Source organism: Megalopta genalis, chromosome 3 (assembly GCF_051020955.1).
Source record: "Megalopta genalis isolate 19385.01 chromosome 3, iyMegGena1_principal, whole genome shotgun sequence".
Classification (NCBI taxonomy): Eukaryota; Metazoa; Arthropoda; class Insecta; order Hymenoptera; family Halictidae; genus Megalopta; species Megalopta genalis.
This window is the reverse complement of record NC_135015.1, coordinates 4,033,108-4,051,338: the sequence shown is the minus strand read 5'-3', so window position 1 is coordinate 4,051,338 and position 18,231 is coordinate 4,033,108. Positions and strand designations below refer to the sequence as shown.

General features: G+C 36.3%; 1 protein-coding gene across 1 annotated transcript in view; it reads left to right on the top strand.

Moving 5' to 3' along the window:
- The window catches only part of LOC143258967 (opioid-binding protein/cell adhesion molecule homolog), a 145,133-nt gene that overhangs the window by 91,886 nt on the left and 35,016 nt on the right, over positions 1-18,231 (top strand). The window lies entirely within an intron of this gene.

Sequence of the window (18,231 nt, the reverse complement as noted above, 5' to 3'; positions counted from 1 at the left end):
AGAGGTCTAGTGATTTAAGTTTAAAATTACTTAAAATATAAAAAAATATAATATAAATGCATTTTATTTTTACAATAATGCCAAACCTTTAAAATGACTAGATTAACTTAAATAAATATCTATTGTTAGTATAAAATTGACGCCTTAGAAAAGCATGCGCCTCTGAAGCGTATGGTTATCTTTTACGTACGTTGTCATATGGTTATCTTTCTAGGGTTAAAGAGTTCTCGTCCGCAAAGGGTTAAGTGTCTCGGTTTCGCGGGTCATCGGCCCGCGGAACAACGAACCCCGCCATCGAAAATAACGTACAGCCCTCTGTCCCAGATATAGCCGACGTTATTATGCGAGTCCTTTTTGTCCGGCGAACGATTCCCCGTGCACCATTTGTCGCCGCGGAAGGACAAGCCCAGAAACTTGCCGGCGCGCCGCGGCGTTTTCGAAACGCACGTGGTCGACAGTCCTCGCGACTAGGAAACACTGCGAAGATTGTCAGCGAGCCACTTCCAGAACTACTCCCGGTCGTTGACAGGCTTAATCGACGACGAGGACTATTTTCTTAAGCAGTTTTCTCGTAAATTCATCGCACGCTCGTCGTGTACCGATTAACTCTTCTCTAGGCAGAAGCTCTCGACGATTTCGTGGATAGATCCTCCTGAACTTTTAGGCGTCGATCCTCTTTTTAGATACTTTCGAACTGCTGCTTCGAGGGTAATGTTTTTTCTCCATCGGAGACAATGATAAATAGAGCTGATGATTAGGTTGGGGAACAGTATGCATCCGTGGTGTATGTTTATGAGTTACAAGAATGTGTAACGAATGTAAATCGCGTTGTTCTACATATGGACGGTTCGAAAGCCAATCAGTGTAAGTCTATAAACCTTAAAATCGAGATAAACAACGATTTCGCAAATTAGCTGTAAAAGAATGCCACTGATAAAAAGAAAAATGTCAATGTTTTTTTTTTAGGAAAAAACAATTCCCTCTGAACAATTTTGTTTAATTATTCCGCGGTCAATGTAAGTGCTACATTTTGTTACTTATGAAGAAATTGATTTTGTTGATATAACGATCGAAAGACCCTGTGATAAAAAATTAACTTACGTCGATTGGCTCTTGAACCGTCCATGTGTTTGTTAAATGCTATCTTGTAATTGATGTAAGAAAATATTTTCATTTTCGGATAGTTGTAAAATACGGAAAGTGGAAATCTTCGCGAGTCTGAAGATTTTTATAATTTCATAAAGTATTAATTTAATTGCAATCGCATAGAGTCTAATGTACATTTTCTGTTCTGTTACAGGTAAGAGCAGCCCGAATTCATCGAATCCAGTCGGTTCGGTGAGTCGATCAGAGTCGATTACATCTTTTGGTTACAATGAATTTCAAATTGGATAAGCAGGAAATTAGGTAACTAGATAAGGACATGAAAGACACGAAACTCGAGATACATTCTTTTCATAAATCGAAGATCTCAAAATATCTCAATAATGCATTGATCCATCTTCTGGAAACATTACGGATACATAAAGTATACATTTCTTTTTATCTTCTAAAGTAGAATTATGTCATCAACAAGAGTTTTGATCCTGTCGTCGAAAGAAATGCCTAATTAATTACTGTAGACAGTCGTGTCGTTCAATTTTCGTTCCGTTTAATCCCCCAATCGCGAGCAACGTGGAATGCGCGTTCTAAATATTTTGTAAAATCTAGCAAAAGAACACTAAATTTAAGAAATTCCAAAGTTCTTTTTTATTCTTATTTTTATTATAATTCTTAGGGCGCATCTGCGTAACAAATAAATCTAGTCCGCGAATTCATATCGAAGAATCAAAAACTCGTCCATGATTAGAGGGTTAATTCTAATTCACGAGTGAACCACATTCGTGTGAATTAATACAACGTTTCGTCAACTTTAAGGCAGCCATTCAAAATAGTATATGAAAATCATACAGTAATAAGGGTAATGGTAATCGATGCCCTTCATTGACAATAATCTCGAAAAATCTTATCAATCGTTTAAAATTTTATGACACCGAACTGAAATATGTACTGTCATAAGCTCGGATCAACGTATAAATAACGCCGCGAAGGAACTCGTCGAAGCGGTGACTGAACATGCGTTCGTGTATCGGATTTGTAAACTGTTGCTGGCTCGAATCGATAAGAGCAATCGACGCGTTGCGCCGTACATTATAAACAGGACTCGACGATATTGTTATGGCTTGGCGTTGAGTAGTCTACGCAATGGAATGAAAGTAATCACCGCGTGGTTCTTTATAAACAGGATTTTGTATTATTGTTATAGCTCGACGCTGATTAGCGTGTTATGGTTGGTCTCAGTTACCATAGATGTTCAAAAGTTTTCACGCTTCGCGTGTTTATGAGCTTTGAGGAAGTCGAGAGTCGAATCCTTTCGTCTGGGAATTGATGTCGTAATTTGAACGATTGCACTGGTCAAAGACTTCTTTGTATGCATTTTTTACGTCGACGCAACAGAAATATTTTGATCATTAACAAATTTAGTTAAAACGCTTCAGGCATTCATTAGATTACAGTCTTACCAGTCGATATTCAAATCGATACTTGATTGATACAATGGAGATTCTGAGATTCCACGAGATTTTTTAATCTCTGGCTACAGTAGACTGCGACTTTTATGCATTTATGATCAAGATTATTAAATAAAATACGAAAGCGTAAACAGATTGGAAACATTTAAGACCATTTTTATCTCCTTTTCAAATTATGAGAAAGATTAAACGAAGAAATACATTTTTATTTAATTTTAGTTTCTAACAATTGAGTTTGGACATTTTTACTCTACATAAAAAAAATCCGCAGTCTTGTTATAAGGTTGATGCGTTTAATTTCTCAATTTTCATAGTATCGAAGAGAGTGTTAAAACAACGAAAATGTAGCTACATCACAAACAAACTCTGCAATTTACTATTGTAATTTACCTATTCTGATCGAAAAGAATAATTTACTTTTGGATCAAATCGATCACGGACGTGTAGGTTAACAGACTGTGCAGTACATGTTTCCATAGATTCGCAATTGTATAATGCGGTATACATTTCTTGTATCAGATCTTTTTTTGTTATCATGTCACCATCAAACTTTATTAACATCTTCGTATCCCTGCTTCTTACCACTAAAACCATCTGCAGTCTTTGTCATGAATTTTATAAAACAGTTTTAAATTATCAATTGTCCGCGAATTTTTTCATTCGAAGAAAAATAATGATCTCGAAGCGAGTATCGAAGTATTGATGATCGCCTAGTCTTCAATCGATATCGGATGCTCATCATCGCGAAGTATAACTGCATGCCGATATCGACTGTTTTTACGGTCGATCTTAACTGTAAGGGAGCCTTTGATTATCGACTCGCGTTGGACCAATTAATCCGAGTCTGACTCGGCGTAACAGAGGCGCGAGCGGATGTCTTTTTTGCGGTATCGGATATCAGGATGACGCGACCCCGTATTCCGAGAGCGTATACATCTCTCTCCCCTCTGTGGTTTATGGATACCGTAGCAATGCTTTCCAGCCGATACATACATGGGACGCTGTGAAACCGACATGGTGTGCACGTTTTGCGCAGATTCGCGAGGCCTTCGTGAGATCGAAACAATTGCGTCATCGTTGCCTACCCACGAAGACGAGACCTAACCGAGCGAGGCACACAAAAACGAGTCGCTCGGTCGATTTCTGATGCAGGAGGAACGCTGCTATGATCTTGATTCTGCGTTGCAGCTTCTCGAAGTTGAAACTTTGTGAACTAAACAGAAATCGTTCCGATTCGTATTTAATTACATTTCGCATTTGTTTCACAGATTACAATTATTCTTAGACGGTTCTCATTAGCTATTTTGATTGAGTCCTTCTGTATTCCATTATTGTGTCAATTTAACTCTATGTATAAAGGGTAATGTCTAGTTAACCAACTGGGAAAACGTGATACAGTAAATTCTCCCTAATTCGCGCTCAAATTGTGCACAAAAATGGACAATTTGGGAAGGGGAGAAACGATTATTCCAGTCTTGCGGCTCGGTTTTATAATTGTTAATAATCGATAACTATAAAAACGGGCAGCAAGGCTCGAATAATCGTATCTCCTCTTCCCAAATTACTGTAGCTTTTTGATCGAGTATTTTGTTTAAAAGTACATATAATATGTAATGTGTAGTCATTTCTTTATTGCAAAATTTTAAAAAAGGCCCGAGTAACAGCTTCTCGCCCAACAGACGTTGTGCTGTATGGTGAACACGATCTGAAATAAAAGATCCATCATGATTCCGTTAATACATAATTTTATTTTCATATTTTTACAAGAAACTATGATCTCAATGTAGCTACGAAACGTATAATTATTATAACATAATTCAGTCGCTCTTGAATCTTCATCCAGTACTTACGCATATTAAGAAATCGATAAATATTGACAGAATACGAAACCTTCCGTGTATAATATTGGGTTGGCAACTAAGTAATTGCCGATTTGTTCAATGAAATAAAAAATTTCTTTTTATTTGGAATGAAGTTTAATCTGTAATGTATTTTCCATTTTGTTCGATGATCTTTTGCCATCTCTCTGACAACTTGAAAATTCCACGCTCGTAGAAAGTTTGATCCTTTTCGGCCAAAAACTGAGTTAAGTGAGATTTTACAGCGTCATCATCATTAAAAGTTTTACCAAGAAGGGAGTTGTCCAGGGTTCGAAATAAGTGGTAATCCGATGGCGCGAGATCAGGGCTATATGGTGGGTGTAACATCAATTCCCAACCAATATCCATCAATTTTTGCCGAGTGGACAAAGACGTGTGCAGCCTAGCATTGTCTTGCTGGAAAATGACACCTTTACGATTGACCAATTCTGGTCGCTTTTCCTTGACCGCTGGATTCAATTTGTCCAGTTGCTAACATTCACGGATAATAAAAAATAACATAATAATAATAATAATAATTTTATAACATAACATTTACGGATATCATAAAAATGGGAGTGAGAGACATCTATAACTGAAATCGGCAATTACTTAGTTGCCAACCCAATAGTTGTTTAAATTTCAATCGACCTAGAAAATGTCTAACACTAAAGTTCATAATTCACGCATACATTCAGCTTGATAGACTAACAAAACCTGCAATCAATTATGGATGCATCAAAGTCCGGTTCACGTTCACACGATTGCAATACCTTATCGACGGATTGACCTTGAAAATACCAATCGAAGCCCAAACACGCTTATCACCACTGAAGACCCTACGCAAATTTGCATACGCTATCTATTCACAACATTTGAGCTATCATTTTTATTCCACCGTACGATCTCTATCCGATAACAACCCTAATAGATCATCCATAGAGGGACAAGTTTGTAGTCGAATACCAGAAAACTTGTCCGATCGGACGTTCACAAACGATCCCCCGTGAACACGAAAATCGAACGACACCGGTGTTCAGGACACATCGTGACTCCTGCGGCGACCGTGGATCCCGTGGAACGAGATCGAGGGTAGATCCCGTCGAACGATGAATAACGGCGTGACGAGACACACCGGGAACGCAGACTGTTTGACTTGGTGACTCGCTCGGCGGAATTCTGAAATGATTTTCTTATTTACCGTGCCTCTACCTGGAGCCAGGACACGCTGCGAGATAGGATGATGAAGAGCAGCCGAAAGCGGCTGGCAAATATTTGCTCGCTTTTAATGGCGGGGCTTAAGCCGCCGCGGAGTTTCGAAAGGGTACGTGGGAGGCGAATATTAACGTAGTTAAGTTCAACGAGCGAGATGAAACCGTTTCCGAAAATGTCGCTTCGAGAAATCATTTACGGAACGCGTTGGATGCGTAGACTGGCGTTTCAATTATCTTTTGTAAGATTATTCTGAATTCACTCATGCACAAGCATGTTACTTCCTCACGGATTCTGAACGTGATACCTGAGATCTTCAGTCGCGGATCTTCTTAACCAGTTAGCTGCTTTTATGAAGCATACTCGTCATAACACAAAGTGTCGTTTCTTCATGACGACTATACTCATAAAAAGCAGCTAATTGATTAAGATGGATATATACATTGTTATCCTTTATTGAATTATATATTTTATAAACTGGTCCAATTTAAAGAAAATACGAAGAAAATTAAACGTATACCGTAAGTTACACAATTTTCAAAGAAATTGCAACTGCTAATTGATTAACGATAATCTGTTGCTGAGCATCAAGTTTACACAATGTTAAATAATGTTAAACATGATCAGTATATGTGACATACATCCTTCCTTTATTCTAAGATCTCTTCTTGCCAAAATTAACGAAATGCATTAATTTTTTATAACACTACATACAATGACGGATTTCAGTTTCCCCATTTCATATTTGATTTTCGTTTGTAGCAAAAGTGGTGTAATCCATTTTTTGCTAGGTTGACTTAATATTATTAAATCATAGTTAATTTATTATTTTATTTAGTTCTTTTTATTATTTCAAGTTAACGTTTCAAAGTGTGCACAAAGACATGCTTTTGTGAAGCAATTTACTAAATATGTCTCTTCAAGGTGCGTTCTTGACAAAAGCAATCTTGTTAAATTGAACAGATAATACGAGTTAATCGCTCTTAGTGCATTGTTCCAGTGCTAATACACACCCTTTCGAACATTTTATACAACATCGCAAGCGCCATTAATGCATAACGCGCGCGCGCGATCTGCAGTTATATTACCAGCGATTAAAGGACATAAATACCGATCATCGTATAAAGCATGAAGATCGAACTGCCGAGATAAAATTCGCATCACATTCCGTGATAATTTCGTATTTATTCAGCTGGCAATTAATGAAGCAGATTTGCACAATTTGGTCACTGCGTTACCAAAGTCGCAGTGCGTATTTCTCTGGCGGGACGCTATTCATCTGGAACCGCAGAGGAGGCTCGCTCGTGGGCCGAGTTCTCCTCTCCCGTTTAAATCTCAATCTCCGCGGGCTTGTTCAGTTTTTCGTGTGCACCTTCGGCCACGAAAAGGTCCACGCCAGGCCCCTTTTGTTCTGCACGCGGCTCGTTCGCCGCTATAAATCACCCTGCGCCGCACTCCGGTGCATATATTATGCGGCTACAGCCGAATGCGCTTCCGCTTATGCAACCAGTTGCGCTTACGCGGCCCGAGAGAGACCCATTGTGCCGTCGTTCGCATTTACATCTCGAGAATTCGCCTGTGGCTTCTAGGGCTCATTCACGGCGACATGAACGAACAACATTCACGGATTACGCGCATCCTAATATGTCCAAGATTTACGCAACCGTGGCCTTGAATTATGGGGGAGACGCTGCCAACATGGCGATCGTTTTCTTTCCTGAAACGATTTTCCTGGTAATTGAGGATGAACATTACTGATGACGGGTTTCCCGAATTCATGTTTCATGATTAGACTGCAGATTTTCATGGAACATAAAAATACATGAGTTCCAAGAAACGGAGTTATATAAAGATCGATCGACTTATTTGCTCATTTTTATCATAAGCGTTATGGTTATCGATGTTAGATATGGAATAGATTTTCTCCCATGTGCATATGTTGTAGTAAACATCGCTACAAATTCGAAGAAATACATTCACAGTATTTTATTATAAGTTTAACCCCTTAACGCGCAGAAACGTATTAACACGGGCGTGCAAAACCGGCCAAAATGTGCAGACCCGTATATATACGGTCGGCGTCGCAACTTATGTCGCTAAAATGTTCAGATTCGAATATATCCGGGCAGTAAAAATAACTTAATAAAAACCAAGGAAAACATTCAATTTATTGATATTCATCGTGTAATTCTGTATTGTAAGCTGTAAAGTTTGTTTATTTGGGATTATAAAATATGGCCTTTTAGGGTGACACTTATAAGCATCTCTGACCTGGTAATTGTTTCTATCTATTTATATCCATTATTGCGTATCTAATTAGCGTTGGCACTTTTGTGAGTTTTGTTATGACTAATTTATTTATTACTCTCCAGTTATCTCCGATCTCTTTCTATTTTTTGCTTATTCAGGAATAAAATATGCACTTTTAGGATGGCACTTATGAACATTTAGTGTATTATTCGTGAGCAAGTCGTGAAGTAAAGTAGACGTTATCAAAGTGAATTTCTTCAAAGACAATTGTTTTTTATTTTTTACAAATATTATTAGTGTCAACATATAAAAACGTTTTTGTTTTATGGTGTATTTTTATAGAGAGTAAATTGGATTTTTAGTGTATAAAAGGTATGTTTTCTAATGTTGAAATAAGGAATGTTGGGCTATGTGCTGCACCTTGTTTTGAAATTTACCATACAAAAGAAAATTTTGAATAGTTTTAGTTTATTATATATTTTTCAGCTAATAAATATTATTATTATATTATTACAAATTTAGGTAAAATTAAATATTTTTCAGTTTTTTTTTTCGTCTCCTCCTTCCCCTTCAAAATAGTAACTGGTAATTGAAAAACAGTACGATGGGTACAAAATTCGATCTGCAATGCGATTCAATATTCACTATAATTATTTATCCACTATTTTTATTGAATTTTTAGTAATTTTTGCATTTTTTTTACATATTTATTGAAATTAAGGTCCAAATATGTATTTTCTTAGATAAAAAAAATTGATTTCTTTTGGTCGGTTTTTTTTTTTTAAATTGTGCATTAAGGGGTTAACATGACTGAGTCGTTGTTAACCACCCATTGCCCTGTAATATCATGGCAGATCCGTTTTGAAGATTAGCAACACGATCTAATAAATACAGATGCTGTCCAGTCTTTTAAATCGAAATGAAATTCTATCCCTCTACTAACAATATTTAAACATTGAAGTAAAGATATGCATACAATAAAAGTGTTAGTCAACTTAGCTGGGAAGGAAATCCTAATGCTAAGAATTAACGGTACATTGTAAACTATTTGACAATATTTCATATAAAGCAATATGTAGTTGTAATTCTAGCCGAACACGTTCGCTCAATAAAAATATTTGTTTCAAAAAATGAGCTGATAAGAGACAAAGGCGCAATCTAATTTGATTTCCACCGCCAATAATTAAATCCCACGGCCTACCAAATGAACAGGAACTTCACTGGCAATCCGGTATTACTCGAGCAAGAAGTCGACTGGAATACAAGAAATGCATATTTTATACAGTTCAAGGTCGAAAGGAAATCGAACAGAATCAATTTCCATTAATTACGCGCGCGATAGCGGATACGATGATGATTGAAATTTAAACGAATTCTCGTTGCTGTTATGTTGGAAAAACCTTACAAGCTTCAGGCATTCAAGGAGAATCTTTTGATTAGACGAACGTTCGCGTTGTTAGAAGATCTCAGACATCGTTGAATAGGAAAATAAGATATTAAAGAATCGTTACCATTGTCCTGCCGCTGGAATCGCGCGAGAATCCGCGCGCAAACCAAGATGACGGACCTTTCTTTTCCACACTTGTTGTGGATCTTTCGAGAAATTGAATATTTATGCGACGTGGCTGGATGAATTTCTACCGGCAGATCTATCGAAGTGAGTAACGGAAAGCTTAAATGGAATCGTCACTATTGTCCTGTCGGAGAAACCGCTGAGCGCATTCAAGATGGCGACCTCTTTCTTCGTACCTTTGAGAAGAGTCCGTCGAGGAACTTACTATTTGCATGGCGCTCGCCGATGAACTTTTCTCAATCATTTTATAGAAGAGATGGAAGGGAAGTCTAAATGGTATTGTTGCCATTGTCCTGTCTGTAAAGTCTTCCTTTGAAACAAGTTAGCACGTCAGTCTTTGAAATCTCATCGACATTCGAATGAACGAAACTAATTTGATTAGATTATGGACTCAAAGTAACTTTTACAATTTTAACGATATTTCAACAGAAATTTAATACAATATTATATTCGTATATTTCTATGTTAGAAATAATAGAAAGTAGAAATATACACATATAATTTTTCTTTTTGGTTTTTGCTTAAATATCAGTAAAAATGTAAAAGTTGACCACCATCGTAGTTTAGGATCTCGCGGACAGTTAACAAATTGACGGCCGCGCTGAAAACATCTCAAAATTTCATAGAATTCAAGTATTTTAATCAATTAAATTAAACTTAACAAAACAAATTTATATATATGACATCGAATACTATTTCAATATTCTTACCTCTTTCGAATCTTAATAAAATTAAGAAATTTTTATGGATTAGCATAGAAATCAAATTTTAAATAATTTCGTCATCCATATACGGGTGACAATTTCTATACTTTTAAATAATTCAAGAATGCAGTGTCGTTTTTGATGATCTTAGATGCCGATGGCGGTGTACATTTCTCACCATTTTGTCAGTCCTCTGCCACGTTCCCACTCCGACATTATCATATCTTGTACCGTTTTTATTTCGCGTTTTTACCTTGAAGAGATACGCGAAAGCGTTATCCGGATAGTTAAGTACACCATAACTATTTAAATTGGCGCGTTATCGCAAACAGTAAAGACGACGCCGATGCTCGAACATTGTTTTAATCGCTTGAATCGCTTTTGGTCGAATAGTTCATGACAATTACATTTTTTCTGCATTGACCTACATGCCCCCCAGCGATAACATGAATTAGAGCGTCAAATTTATTGCTTGCTAGTACATATTCTGTCGGACAACTTCTGATGAATACACTTGCTGAACCGTGACTGATGAGAAGTACACCTTAAATGACGGCCCATTTATTCCTCGATACAGTATCATATTGTCGAGATACTGCACGTACGATTGCGTCATTCGCTTATTCAATGATGATATAGCTGTAATGAAATATAAAACGTTTTAACATATTGCAAGATTGACGTATCAAGATAGCGATATAAAGTTATCATGTTGGTTAAAAGCTGACATCATTTTGCCACGAAATCTGCGATGCTTTAAATCAGGGATTATAAACAGTTATGATATCGGTTTCGGTTCTTGAAACAGATATGAAAAACTGAAACGTTCTGATCACTGTTACAAGGTATATCGATTTCGGTTTTTGAAACAGTTATGAAGAACCGAAAAGTTTTCATAACTGCTATGAAGCATATCGGTTTCGGTCCTTCAGAACTGTTATTATATCGGTTTTACACACACACACACACAAATATTGGGTTTGCAACTAAGTAATTGCGATTTCAGTTATAGATGTCGATCACTCCCATTTTTATGATATCCGTAAATGTTATATTATACAATTATTATTATTATTATTATTATTATTACGTTATTTTTTATTATCCGTGAATGTTAGCAACTGGACAAATTGAATGCAGCGGTCAAGGAAAAGCGACCAGAATTGGTCAATCGTAAAGGTGTCATTTTCCAGCAGGACAATGCTAGGCCGCACACGTCTTTGTCCAATCGGCAAAAATTGATGAATATTGGTTGGGAATTGATGTTACACCCACCATATAGTCCTGATCTCGCGCCATCAGATTACCACTTATTTCGATCCCTGGAAAACTCCCTTCGTGGTAAAACTTTTAATGATGATGACGCTGTAAAATCTCACTTAACTCAGTTTTTGGCCGAAAAGGATCAGACTTTCTACGAGCGTGGAATTTTCAAGTTGTCGGAGAGATGGCGAAAGGTCATCAAACAAAATGGAAAATACATTACAGATTAAACTTCATTCCAAGTAAAAAGAAATTTTTTATTTCATTGAACAAATCGGCAATTATTTTAGTTGCCAACCCAATACATACATTGTATTTTCTTTGGGGTTAAAAGTACGGATTCTGAAATACTTTGTATTATATGTAGACAAACTGCGACTACGGCCAATGTACTGTTTCGTTTACCACACAGAAAAAGCGTATATAATCACTTACAATAAATTCAATTTTGCCAATACGTGCAGGTATAACCGAAATCCAGAACCGAAAAATAACAGTTATAGAATCGATGTCATGTTGATTCTCAAGAACGGAAACCGAAACTGTTATGAAACTTTTTCGATTTTCCATAACTGTTTCAGTCAGAACCGATTACATTACAGTTTGAAACAGTTATTTTCGGAACTTTTTCAATTCCTGCCCAACATAAGCCAATATAATCCAACATAACAAAACATAATCCAACATCACCCCTAATATAACCCAATATAACCCAATATAACCCAACATAACCCAACATAACCCAACATAACCCAACATAATCCAACATAACACAACATAACACAACATAACCTCTAATTTCAAATATATAGAGAACAATTAAATAAACACTATAATAGAAACTAAAACAAAATTGAATTAAAACATTGTAGAACAGTTCTAATATCAACGTATTTTTTGTATCACTGATCAACTAAAACTATCGACTGTTTATAAAGTAAGTGGGTTAAGCTTTATGAGTGTAGTTTCACCTGATCTTTGCTATTGTATCGGAACATTTCGATGTTATGCTATCAATCTACATACAGTCGGTGTACAAAGTATCTGTACACCTTTTAAAACGGCCAAGCGATCTAAATTTGTTGTGATGTTAGAGGGATTAGTTTACTAGACAATTGGTAAAAATTTGTTTTCACAAAAATTACAATTGGTTGACATGGTAAAAGAATTAAAAAATGATTTTTTTTTTAATTTTCCAAACATTTTATCTGAGCCCACAACGAAAATTTAACAAATGCATTTTGTAGATCTCGGTAACTTCTATAGATGCTGAAACGTTCATTGTAATTGGTTGACGCATAGTCAAGCTACAAGCCTTTGAAACATGTAAAAATTACCTGTTTTTGGTTGAAATTTCGATGAAATTTTCAGCATTTTAAGTTATCGAGATCTACAAAATGTATTTCTTACACTTTCGTTATCGAATCAGATAAAAAGTTTGAAAAACATCATTTTTTAATTATTTTATCATTCCAACCAATTGTAATTTTTCCAAACAATTTTTTAGCCCTCTAACATTCTAAGAAAATTTAGATCGCTTGGACAATTATAAAAAAGTTATTTCGTTTTAAAAAGTATACGAATACATTGTACATCGACTGTACCTAGAAATATTTTTAAAAAGATAGTTCGAAATTTATTATTTTGAGGACATAGGGTATTATATCAGAGTCAACAATAAATAGACATTCTAGTTCTTGATATCAATCAAAGAAGAAAGATATCGATCTATTATAAGAAACAGATTTTTCCTTTCGTACGTCTGGAAATCTTCAGACCCAAATTCAACCTTCTTAGATTTCATTGAGGCTCGATGAAATAGCTTCCATATTTCGGCCAGCACGTTTACAGGATTCGTCATCAACAGAGCTTGAATTTAACTGAAATCTAACTGTGAACTTTCATAAATATAAGTTATTTAGTAAACTTTTAACTTTTGAATTCTTTCTTCTTTAAGTTAACTTTTAAATTAACACATTAATTCCGTTATAAAAGTTCAATATTTTAACAGTTATTTTATATTTGATTAATAAAAATTCTGAAGAGTCGTTTATTTCTTAGCAGATATCTTAAAGTGAAATATACAAATTTATGCTACTTTTCAATTTATTTAGCGTTATTTAGGAAAATAGGTAAGCAAATTATAATTTTATGTATTTATTTTATTGTACGCTTACGTTGAAAGGAAAATTAGGCGAAATAAAGAATCGTTACGTAAGTTCTTTAACTTTTCTTCAAGGATGAATAATTGTTATTGTCCAATTAGAACTTTCTCTCATTCTCGAAAAAGTAAGAATTTTCTGTTTATGCATAAATATATGGAATAAAAGTTTCAGTGGATTTATAACTGTTTTCTGAGAAGAGAAAATTTAAAAGTCAAAAAATGGCTGTTACCTCGGATACAATTGAAAATTTCAACAGAGTTTCACTCAATCTCTGGACGTCACACTGCTATCCTAATCTCAACCAAGTCGGTGAGTGGGGAGTAGTCTACTGGGGAGTAGTCTGTATAAAATCGTAGACACACGTCGACAGGCTGAACGTTTGCAACGTTACGATAGGTCGTTAACGAAACCATTTAGAGCCGCGAGCTGTTATGCGCCGAGACAGATCGATGAAACGGTCTTGATTCGACGAGCAGACTGCCGAAGGAATTCGCAAAGGTCAATGCTAGTGGACTGATCGTAAATCAAGAGAAAGAGAGAGAGAGAGAGAGAGAGAGAGATGCTGCTATTTCTTTGTCCTCTCCGCAGATCGCACTTACAGTACATGCTCTCAATCAGAGCCTGGTCCATATCGGTAGGAGCAGACGCAACAGAACAATAAGAAGCAAAAGTTATCCTTATACTCGATAATAGGAACGCTCTCGCAGGATCAAGTTCGAACCATGCTATCCACTTTGTGCCAGATATCGAGAACTCCGTTCTATCTCTCTGATCGGATCGCCTTTTACCCTTCGATAAAATTTAGCGGAACTAGTCCAGTAGATGCTGAAATGTTCTTGCTAAAATGTGATGCTTTTCAGCATCCATCGGACTAACAAGAGTTAGTTTATCTTCTTGCTGAAAAGTGATGCTTGAATCAATTTCTGTATCCTTTATGTCCAGCAGTTTTCTTAATTCTTTGGAATTGATTGAAATACAATTTGGACGCAAATAAGTAGACGTTTGCAATTATTTTCTTCTTACACAATACTGAAACATTTCTTTTCTTCAGTGTGTTCTATTTAAGCTCTCAAGTTTTCTCACTTCTTGTAAATTGATGCGAATACAACTTTTCCGTGTGGACATATAAGTGCACTTTTGTGATTAGTTTCTCTTTATATGATGTGGAAACATCTTTTGCTGTAATATATCCTCCATAATCTGTCCAACTATTATTAGATTTGTTTTTTAATTGATTCGGACACAGTTTTTCTGTGTTAATAGATGTATGAACACACATTCGAGATCATTTTTCTCTCAGTGCGGTAACATTTTTTACTTTAACATTATTCCATAATTCCTTTACGTATGAATTGTCAAAAATTCAACTATATATATATATATATATATATATATCATAATATCATCATAAAATATAATATTATATTTAATATATATATATATATTAAATATAATATTATATATATAAATATTAAATTAAACTAGAATCCTTTATGCATATTCTTACAGGATAAATATCTATTTATAGAATTGCACAATATAAATTTGCACGACTAAATGCATTCGAAACAACGATGTAATTTCTTAAAACTATAATAGATTGTAGATTCTTATTTAAAATACAATTTTCTTGATGTAGCCTTTGGCTCAACAAAAAACTGTTTTTAGTGTCACTGATTCGAGCATTCCAGCTTTAAGCCTCATATTAAATATGATCTCTGGATTCGTATTTTACACATGTATGTGCATCAAAATCCACAATCTACTGCTACCGAACAAATAGTTCCGAATCTGATTCACATGAATGCGTCCAATCATATAATCGCAAACAAACGTGAAATGGAAATTCCGAGTGCAACAGGATATGTGTCAACATGAAATTATTTGGAAATCATGGAGCCTGCTCGATCAGAAAACCGAGCATCCATTAGCATCGCGTTTCGCCGAACAAGCGACCGTTCATCGATCGTCGATCGAGCAATCAGAATGCTTTCGGTACACGGACATGAATTATCGGAGTTCGAAGCTCCACGGACTCGAGCGTTCAGCCAGGCTAAGGTCAATGGAACTCTTTACGATCCCAGGCCACGATCGGTATCGGGACACATCTCTTTATCCTTCCCTCTGCCGGGAGCAGCAGCCGGGACTTTCCAATAAGGCTTGCTTCTCCATATACGAAACTCGACAAACTGGTCGATTGAGTCTTTGTGGAAGTGTTCGTGTAACAGTCTGGCTACCTGAATTAAGGGAAAAAAATCTGTCACGCGGCCTCTCGATAAGAATCCGCCAAGATTTATGGGAACAGCCGAAGCCCGGCCACCGCTCTGTCCTACCATGCGTGTTTTCGCTGTCATGGTTCACCACAATGGACACGCGATTTATTTACGTATTTGTTTTCGTTCGGTTTCCACGCTTATCGGATGCAGATAATTATTAGCGTGATTGATCGATCAATATCGGGCGAATTAATTTCTGATCTGTTGCCGATGACAACAAAACGTACGGATGTTCGCAAACATTTGCTCACGTTAATGGATAGCGATTTAATTTACACTAAAACGAGGAATCTGGAGCGTCAGGAAAATGCTTCAATATTTACTTCATATGACGATTATAATCGTTACGATTAGACCGCACGTCTTTATGCAAGATAAATGAAAGGTGATGGTATTTATGTATTGACATTCTTACATTATTTAATCTTCTTGATACTTTAAATTTCATTTACTCAGCTGCGTCATAAATGCATAAAGTTTGCTGTCTAGTATCGATAATTTGTAGACTGCGAATTCTTGTAGACTGAGACGTGACAGAGTTTGCTTCCTCCATTATATGCTGTAAATGCATAAAGTACGTCTATTCTTACAATAATTTTATTGCTTTATTTTGAAGAAAATACCGTAGAAAGAAAGATAAATGACACAATATCACATTGCATCGCTGAAAATAGATACCCGTACTTCCTAAGGTCCTGTTCTCGAAAAAGAAAACTTAGAGTACACCGAAATCGCCACATCAATTAATCTCCCCACTAAATACATCATTGCAAAGATTGTTCTGCTTCGAACATAATTTCAACCAATCGAACGTTTGTTGGAATTAGACGTTGCTGTCCCGTTGCCAGAATTCCGACGGCCTCCTCCCATTCGTCGTTCCAAGTTTTTAGGAAAGTTTCACTCGAGAGCGAATCTTTACCCGAAGTGACCAATTTATTCTCGCACCAGAGGAGCTTCCCCCGGTTGCACAACGTCGCGAGCCAGTCTGCATATAAATTACGATTTCCGGTTGGGTGTCGTCGGCTTCGCAGAAAACGCTGCAACGTAGCGAAACAATAAAAAATAAAACGAGGGTCAGGGAAAACCAAATCGTTTCGACACGATGATCAGCTTGTTCGTGCGAACAGAGGAAGAGAGAGAGAGAGAGAGAGAGAGAGAGAGAGAGAAACAGAGAGAGAGAGAGAGAGAGAGAGAGAGAGAGAGAGAGAGAGAGAGAGAGAGTGAGAGACAGAGAGAGATAGAGGGTACACTTTGTTTTTCAAAAAAACAGGAAACGCTCTTTGACCCGTTACCAGCGTATCACCGGTTGCGTTTTGACAGCGGTGACATCGAGATATTAATCGAAATTCTATAAAATTGTTTACTAGTAAAACTCGTGCTATATTTATTACAAACAATTTTTTGCTGTCCTTAATTAATCAGCTTGAATATTCTACCATTTTATACTTTCAGAGACAGATGCAAAATAGAGAATGATGTGAATAACATAACGAACTCAAAGGATAGCACAAAGAACCTAATTCTATTTTTGAAAGATATCAATGTATTACCCTGAATTTAAAAAAAAAAAGAAAGAACCGATCGATGGTCGATCATGGGCCGAGGTATTAATGCGACTTTAAACAGAAAAAAAGAAAAGAAGATACACTTATTGTACACTACATATTTATACACTATATATTATTATATTACATACATATATTATATAATATATACTATACATATATTATACACACTATATATTATTATACACATTATATTATTATATTACATACATATATTATACACATTATATATTTATACACTGTACACTTATTATTGTTTTCATTAACACTCAGATCAAGCAGATCCATAGAATCAAAGTAAATAGATTCACATTTTAAATCTGCTCTTCCCAAGAGAAAATATATGATTTCCAAGAGTTTCGATGCAAACGTTGCTATTGGCATCATGTGACTTAATATTGCAACCTCTAGATTTCTGACTTGAAAAATATAATCGAAAAGAGTAATTTACTTTTGTAATCGTGAGATGACGGAATTTGGTGGGAGAGATAAAGGGAAGAAAGAGAACTAGCCGCCTCGATTCGATAAGCCTACGATTTAGTGACGGTTGACCCACTTGCGAGTGTCTTCGTTAAATCATGAGCAAACGCGGGACGGAGAACGCGGTGGATTTCCGTGAATCCTCAATGAAGCCGACGAGCCGTGACTCGTTTAGATAAGCAGCCGGTCTCTTGACACTACGAATCGGCGGTCTCCATTCTTGCCGGACCGCTCGTGCGCCCGTGGACCGTATTAATTGACCGGTCCGATTACCAGTTTCTGGATAAGGAGATCCGGCCAGAAGCAGTCCGTGC